The following is an 8,570-nucleotide window of genomic DNA, read 5'->3' on the forward strand; positions in this document are numbered from 1 at the left end:
TAAACCTTCATCTAAGGTACAAAAATAAAAAGAATTATCTATGTGAGATCAAATTGACAACAGCAACTCAAAAGGTTTGATGGGAAGCCTAGGGGACAGTGAGTTGAAGATAATGGTGATGGAATAATTTGGAAAAGGACAGTGAGAATAGCAGCACAACTGGAAGAATGTAATTGATGTCACTGAATTATACATGTAGAAATTTTTGAAATAGCGCATCTTTGACTATGTACATTTTCACCAAAAAAAAAGGTCCTCCAAGGTCGACAAGGGAGAGTGTTGACATGTCATGGGGTTGTTAACCAATGTCATAAAACAGTACATGTACTGACTGTTTAATGAGAAACTATTTGTTCTGTAAACCTCCATCTAAAGTACAATAAAAATTTTCTTTTTTAAAAAAAAGGACGCTAGAAATAGAAATACCATATGATCCAGCAATCCCACTGCTAGGAATATATCCTAGAGAAATAAGAGCCATCACATGAATAGACATATGCACACCCATGTTCATTACAGCATTGTTCACAATAGCAAAAAGATGGAAACAACTTAGATGCCCATCAACAGATGAATGGATAAACAAACTATGGTACATACATACAATGGAGTACTGTGCAACGATAAAGAACAATGATGAATCTGCAAAGCATCTCACAACATGGATGAAACTGGAGGATATTATGCTGAGTGAAATAAGTCAGTCACAGAAGGACAACTATTGTATGAAACCACTACTGTAAAAACTCACAAAAAAGTTTACACACAAAAAGAAACCGTCTTTGATGGTTACAGGGGATGGAAGGGATGTGGGGGAAATACTAAATAGACAATAGATAATTGATAACTTTGGTGAAGGGCAAGACAGTACACAGTGCAGGGGAAGCCAGCACAACTTGTACAAGGAAAAGTCATTGCAACTCCATAGACACATCCAGACTCCCTGAGGGACCGAATTGCTGGGCTGAGGGCTGTGGGGACCATGGTGTCAGGGAACATCTAGCTCAATTGTCATAACATAGTTTATAAAGAAAATGATGAGTAGCGTCTGGCATCTTAAAAGCCTATGAGCAGCCATCTAAGATACTCCACTGGTCTTACCCCTTTGGGAGCAAGGGAGAATGAAGAATACAATACACAAGGGAAAGAGTAGTCCAAAGGTCTAATGGAGCACAACTACCATGGTCTCCACCAACCTGAGCCCAGTACAACTAGATGGTGCCCGGCTAGCACCACTGACTGCTCTGACAGGGATCACAACAGAGGTTTCCGGACAGAGCTGGAGAAAAACGTAGAACAAAATTCTAACTTAAAAGAGCAGACTTACTGGCCTGACAGAGACTGGAGAAGCCGCAAGAGTATGGCCCCTGGACACTCTTTTAGCTCAGTAATGAAATCACTCCCGAGGTTCATCCTTCAGCCAAAGATTAGATAGCCCCATAAAACAAAACAAGACTAATGGAGCACAACAGCCCAGGGACAGGGTCTGGAAGGCAGGAGGGGACAGGAAAGCTTAGGAGGGGACAGGAAAGCTGGTAATAGGGAACCCAAGGTCAAGAGGGGAGAGTATTGACAGGTCATGGGGTTGTTAACCAATGTCATAAAACAATATGTGTACTGTTTAACGAGAAACTACTTGTTCTGTAAACCTTCATCTAAACTACAATAAAAAATAAAAACCTACTTTTCACACTTTTTTTTTCTCAATGCTGTACAGCCCCTGAAATTCATGAATTTAGACTTGTAATCCCTGATTTTGTAGGACCTTGTTTTAGGGTGTTTGTTTGGTGTCCCTTCTTTCCAAGGTGAAATGCCTTTTCTGCACAGAATTGAAAATGAGAAGCATTAGACCTCACACTTATTTCTTCAGAAGCCCTGAGGGGAAGGAATAAGAACAAGTGCTGGAATTGGGTTTTATACTCCGTTCAGAACCTAAATTCTGTGTCTTTCCTCCCTAGCAGGGCATCAGCTTTCCAAACCAAATGTTATTTCCCAGCTGGAACAAGAAGAACTGAGCTGGGGGGAAAAAGAACTTCTGGGTTGCCTCTCTCCAGGTACGTATCAGGCTGCAAGGACTTGTTACATGTGTGTGTCCTGTTGGGGAGAAATCCCTTCAGGGATTTCTGGGTCTCTGGAGAGAATATGACCATTTGATTGTATTCTTTCAATTACCTCCAAGTTACTGATATTTCTCTTCTCCCTGGATCTGATTCTGACTTCCACATTCCTTACGTGATGAGGATTTGATGAGTTATCACATTTGAGGCACTTACACATTGCCTGCAACATACTGAGCATTCCATAAATGTTAGTAATTATTTCCTCTTCTGTTTTCATCTGTACTTCGAATCCTTGTCTTGCTATGTCCTCTGGGCCCTGACTTTCTTTTCCAAATATTTCTTTTCCTCAATCTTAACCTATATCCAGAGGTCCCTTTACTTTATTCATTTAAGTATTTGTAAGCTTTTTCTCATTTGAAGGGAATTAAGTTTTCTCTTCCTCTACCTTGTACAGGTATTTTACACAGGTCTTCATTTAAAAGCAAACGAAAAACAACTTTGGCGTTGCCTTTTCTTCTGTCAACCTTACATTTTATATATTTCCTTTCTCATTCTCTTATTTTTAATCTGTATCTACTATGCATTCAATTCCATTCTCCTCCAAACATATAATGCTTCTTTATCTTTGTTATCTGGTTTCTAACCCCTATCACAGCTGAAATTTCTCTTTTAGATGTTATCACTAACTTTTCTCTAAACAAATGCATCTTACACCTTTATCTTTACTTTATGCAAGCGTTGATCACTACTTCTTTTGATGCATATTTTTAATTAAAAAAATAGGCAAATATTTATTTGATCTCTGGATAGTGTTGTGCTAGCTAAGTATAAAGCAATAAAATAAATTATTAAAAAATGTATTAATAGGAAAAAAAATTTAAGACCATAACTGCTGGTTTCCAGTAAGCTTTTTAAAGCACAGGATTCTAGGAGGAGAAAAATACATTTTTATGACTCTTCTACATACTGTATAATTTAGGAGATTATTTTATACTTTTAATACTAATTTATTAGGTATAAAATAATTCCTTGAGGAAGCTTTAATTGCTTTGATTACAGATTTCTCTGTTTTTGATTACTGTTTATTTTTATGTAAATAATCTACTTAGTCAGCAAATATCTATTGAGCACTGGGCCCTGTTCCTAGCACTGGGAATTCAGCAATAAACAAAACAGTTTCCTCATGGAAACTTATATTCCACTGGGAAACAATAAATTAAGAAAGAAAGAAAGAAGGGAAGGAGGGAGAGGGGAGAGGAGATGTTAAGGATTGAATTCTGTCACCCCAAAATAAATGTTATAAATCCTAACCCCTATACCTGTGATCGGAGCCCTGGTGGTGCATTGGTTAAGAGTTCAGGCTGCTAACCAAAAGGTCGGCAGTTCGAATCCACCAACTGCTCCTTGGAAACCCTATGCAGCAGTTCTACTCTGTCCTGTAGGGTCGGCTAAGAGTCAGAATTGACTAGATGGCAATGGGTTTGGTTTTGGTTTTATACCTGTGGTTATAATGCCATCTGGGAATGAGTTTTCTTTGTTATGCTAATAAGGCAGTATTAGTGTAGGGTGTGCCCTAAGTCAGTCTCTTTTGAAATATAAAAGAACAGATTAAGCAATCAAGCAAGCAAGCACAAATGGAGGGGAAGATACAACCATGTGATCACCAGTGAACCTAGGAATATTAGCTGAAAAGAAACATGGACATTCCCCCAGAGCAGACAGAGAGAGAGAGCCTTCCCCTATACCTGATGCCCTGAATTTGGACTTCTAGCCTCCTAACCTGTGAGAAGATAGATTTTTGTTCGTTGAAGGCACCTGCTTGTGGTATATCTGTTAGAGCAGCACTAGATAACTAAGACAGGAGGGGAGGAGGAAAAGAAAGGAGGAGAGAGAGGGGATGAATATGATATAATACAGTGATAGGTGCTTATGTGTAAAAATAAAGCAGATTAAGGAAACTAGATTAGTTAATGGGAATGGAGTGGGGGGGTTGCTGTTTTATAGGGGATGATCAGGAAAGGCCTCTCCTTTAAGGTAACTTTTGAACAGATACTCAAACTGATGGGCCATGCTGGACAACATTCTTAGCATAGGGAACAGCAAGAGCAAAGACCCTGCGGTGGGAGATTGTTTGGCATTGTTGGAAGAGGAGCGTGCTAGGAGGTATGAAGATTTCTTTAAACCACCTTTCAGTCATTCTGTGAAAAAATTTATTTCTATTATCATATCTTTTATTTCTATGAGTCAAGTAAGATAAGACCTGAAAAATGTCTGTTGGATTTGGTGATAAAGATGTGGTCTGTGACCCAGGAAAAGAGCACTTTTAGTGCTGAGAGAAATTTGCTGTGAATAGAAAAGTGAAAGACAGCAAATAAGTAAAAATGTTTACATAGAGACTGTTGTTTCAACAAGGTTAGCTTAGAAGGCAAAGGAAGAAAGGGCAAGAACCAAAAGAAGTCTGAGGTAGAGAGCAGTGCCTCTGTTTTTTTTGTTTTTGTTTTTTTTTTAAACAAGGGAGAGACGAATGCATTTTCAAGAGCAGAGATCATCCATTAGGAAAGGAGACTCTAAAGATATAGAAAAGCAGAGGAAGAGAATGGAGCCCAGAAAACATGATGATTTGCAAATTCCAGATCTTGTTCTTTCCAGATTTTCTGGGATGTTACTGCCAGATTAATGTACCATTTAGTCCTCTTATTATCCTGCCCAAAACCAAGAACAGAAAGCATCGATTGAGTACTGTGCTCGGCTCTTTCCCAGCCATCATCTAATTTATTCATCATAACAAACCTATGGGGTAGATATTGTTATTCCCTTTTATAGGGGCAAAAATGGGCTCAGGGAGGTGAAATACTGTGCCAGAATTTGAACAGAGGGTTTTTGTTTGGTTTGGTTTGGTTTTGACTCCAAGTTTAATGCTAATTCCAAAAATATCATAGCTCTCTTTCCTTTCTTTGCTGACTCCCTATTTCCTAGTACGTCTAGAAAAACAGCACTTCGCTATCCTGGCCTAATTTTCTTGTAGTCATTCCTCCCTCACTACCCCCCACCCCAGGCCTACTTATCATTTCTGTCAAACCATTCTTAATGTTCTGGATTTATGTTCCATAGTATACTGGTGGATGGATGACTATAGACTGAATGCTGTTGGTTAAGCCTCAGCTTCCTGCCTTAATACCACCCTCTTCCCTTCCCTTTCTCCATACACAGATTCTGCCTCCTGCTTTTAATATGAAGTTATGCTTTTACCATGAAGCTGACTTTGACTATTTTGTCTCTTTCTTATCATGAAATCCTTTATCACTCTATTTTATTTTGTTATTCATATCTTACCTTAAATTTTAAAGGAAACACTGTTTATATCTTATCAGAACTCATTAATCTAGTCCTTAATTGTATGCTAAATTTTGGGTTGTATTATTTTCTCAAAATAATAATTTTTATTCTCATTACAAAGTGTCATACGTATATGAAAATATTTGTGTTGTCTTTGGGTGCTCTTAAGTCAATTCTGAATCATAGTGACCCTAGGTGACAGAGTAAAACTGCCCCCTACGGTTTTCTTAGCTGTTATCTTTACGGAAGCAGATCAGCAGGTCTTTTTCCCTGCAGAGCTGCTGGGTGAGTTCAAACCACCAACCTTTCAGTTAGCAGCAGAGTGCTTAACCATTGTACCACCAGGGCTCCTGTCTTAGTCATCTAGTGCTGCTCTAACTGAAACACCACAAGTGGATAGCTTCAACAAAGAGAAATTTATTCTCTCTCAGTCCAGCAGGTTACAGGTCCAAATTCAGGGCGTCAGCTTCAGGGGGAGGCCTTCTCTCTTTTGGCTCTGGAGGAAGGTCCTTGTGATATATCAGTCTTCCCTTGGTCTTGGAACATCCCAGCGCAGGAACCTCAGGTCCAAAGCACACGCTCTGCTCCCGGCACTGCCCTCTTGGTGGTATGAGGTTCCCAGGTGTCTCTGCGTGCTTCTCTTTTATATCTCAAAAGAGATTGGCTTAAGACACTATCCAATCTTGTATACCTCATCAGTATAACTGCCACTAATCCATCTTATTAGATCATAGTGATTGAATTTACAACACATAAGGAAATCACATCAGATTACAGAATGGTACACAATTATACAATACTGGGAATCATGACCCAGCCAAGTTGACAGATGTTTTTGGGGGACACAATCCAATCCATGGTAGCTCCTTATGAAAACATTTAGAGAAGATAAAAAAAATCCCTCCTAGCACTTTGGTAGATATCCTACTATTATATTTGCAAGTGTATGACTTTTATTTTAGATTTGTATCATCACCCTTACTTTTGTACATTATGCATTGATAGCCCTAAATTGCCTCTAGAGTCATTACTTTTATACATTACCTGGGGAATGCACTGAATGTTGACTAACAGCTTAATTTCAGCAGATTCGTCTTCTCTTCTGTACTGAAGTTTTTATTTATATAGCTGTTAAATACTTTGTTGAATTTTGCTCCTATTTTATAAAAAAGGAGTAGGAAATGTAAAGAAAGAGGTGCTGTTCCTAGTGGCAGTATTTTCACTAGTTAACTTGTTAATGTTGAAACAAAGATGGAAATTATTACTAATGTGGAAAGCAGTGAATTTTTAGCCTTTAATCCATGGCCATTAGACTTAAATCAGTTGATGATATTCAGTTATGAAGGAAACAAAATTTAAGAACATATATGAAGTATAAGAATTATATTATCAAAGAAAATGTCTAAAAGCTGAGGTATAGTTAGGGATTCTATAGTATTTTTAACTTCTCCAGAGTTAGAATCTCTATCCCTAAACATGTAAGTCTATTTGTGTTTTACACAGATGATCTTGAATAATTTTCAGAGATATATTATGTGTGTGTGTGTGTAAAAAGAAAGAATTATATACTATTTCAGAGTCCCTATCTACTTCATGCTGACATGTCAAGGGCTTGTCTTAAAGTGAAGACTCTGTGTGTGTATTAAGCATTAACTGATAATACACAGACACCCCAAATTTTTCTATAAACCTTCCTCATCTCACTTCGAGCACTGAAATGTCTTCATACACTTATTTCAATTTGTTATTAAATGTTATCTATCCTTCTTCTGGCTTCATAATTTCATTCACTTTTTCAACAAATACTTACGGAGTTACACTGTGTGCTGGGTGCTGTTTTATGAGCTGGGGAAATGGCACCACAGAAGTAAAGGTCTCTGTTCTCAAGAAGCTTGCATTCTAGTTTGGAGGGACAGACACCGAACACGTAAACAAACACATTGAGAAAAGTTCACATAGAAAGGAGTGTGAAAAGTATGATAGACAATGGTAAGGCGTATGATAAGACAGTGATTGGAATAGTAATGATATTTGAACTGAAACCTGAGTGGCCAAGAGATTATGTGCTGTGGAGATCTGTGGAAACTTCAATCAAAGGGAATAACAAATGTGTAGGCCCTGAAATGGGAACAAGTTTGTTGTTTGAAGAAAGAACTGAAGCCAGTGTGGCTGGAGTACAGTGAATATAGGAGACAGTTGCACAGTATGAGATGAGATGGCTGAGGTGGGCAAGGGCCAGATCATGTAGACTCTTGTAGGTCATAGCAAAGAGTTTGAATCTTATTCTCTATTTAATGGGAAGTCAGTGAAGATCTTTAAGCAGGTGAGCCAGGTCTTTCCTGACTACACTATTTAAAATTGCAAACCTCCCTCCTCACCCACCATACTCCCTGTTTCCATTTTATTGTTATATGTTTCTCCATAGCGATTACTACTACTTAAATACTAAACATTTTACTTATTATGTTAGTTGCCCTTCCTCCTCTCCATAAGGGCAGAAATTCGTTGTGTTCAGTGCTGTATATCCTTAGCACCTTGAACGTTGCCTGGCTCAATAAATGTTTTTTGAATGGTTTATCATGTTCAAAAGACTATTCTGGCTGTTGTATGGAGAATGCATTGTAGGGGGTTAAGAAGTCCAGTCAGACAGCAGGAGTAGTTTAACTATTACAAAGGGATGGAAGGAATATTAAAGGCTTCTTGTTGTTAGGTGCTGTCGAGTTGGTTCCGACTCACAGAGACCCTATAGGACAGAGTAGAACTGCCCCATAGGGTTTCCAAGGAACGGCTGGTGGATTTGAACTGCTGACCTTTTGGTTAGCAGCTGAGCCTTAGCCACTATGCAACCAGGGCTCAATGTTAAAGGCTAGAAGGACTAAATCAGCTTGAGCTAGTAAGAGCAGGACCTGATTACCAACCTTACCCCTCCCCAATTACTCTATAAGCTTTTGATCTCTATTATGGCCTGTTCCAGCCATAGATACTGAAGGATTTGGGCTTTACCAGATATCTTGGCCCTAGGGACTCCTGCTTATATCCTGATGAGTACCAAAATTAATAAATCCTACTGATTAACTAGGGAAGGAGCCCTGGTGGTACAGTAGTTAAAGTACTCTGGCTGCTAACCAAAAGGTTGGCAATTAGAACAACTAGATGGTGCCCAATTACCACCAT

At 38.7% G+C, this 8,570-nt stretch overlaps 1 protein-coding gene across 1 annotated transcript in view; it reads left to right on the forward strand.

Annotated features, from left to right (window-relative positions):
• Nucleotides 1-8,570, forward strand: part of ZFP2 (ZFP2 zinc finger protein) — a 47,638-nt gene that overhangs the window by 18,494 nt on the left and 20,574 nt on the right. The window contains exon 3 of the mRNA XM_023741437.1: nt 1,962-2,054. The gene's annotated coding sequence lies outside the window, so the exon portion shown is untranslated. The remainder of the gene's footprint in view (nt 1-1,961; nt 2,055-8,570) is intronic.

The sequence above is a fragment of the Trichechus manatus genome, unplaced genomic scaffold (assembly GCF_000243295.1).
Source record: "Trichechus manatus latirostris isolate Lorelei unplaced genomic scaffold, TriManLat1.0 scaffold00181, whole genome shotgun sequence".
NCBI classification, from domain to species: Eukaryota; Metazoa; Chordata; class Mammalia; order Sirenia; family Trichechidae; genus Trichechus; species Trichechus manatus.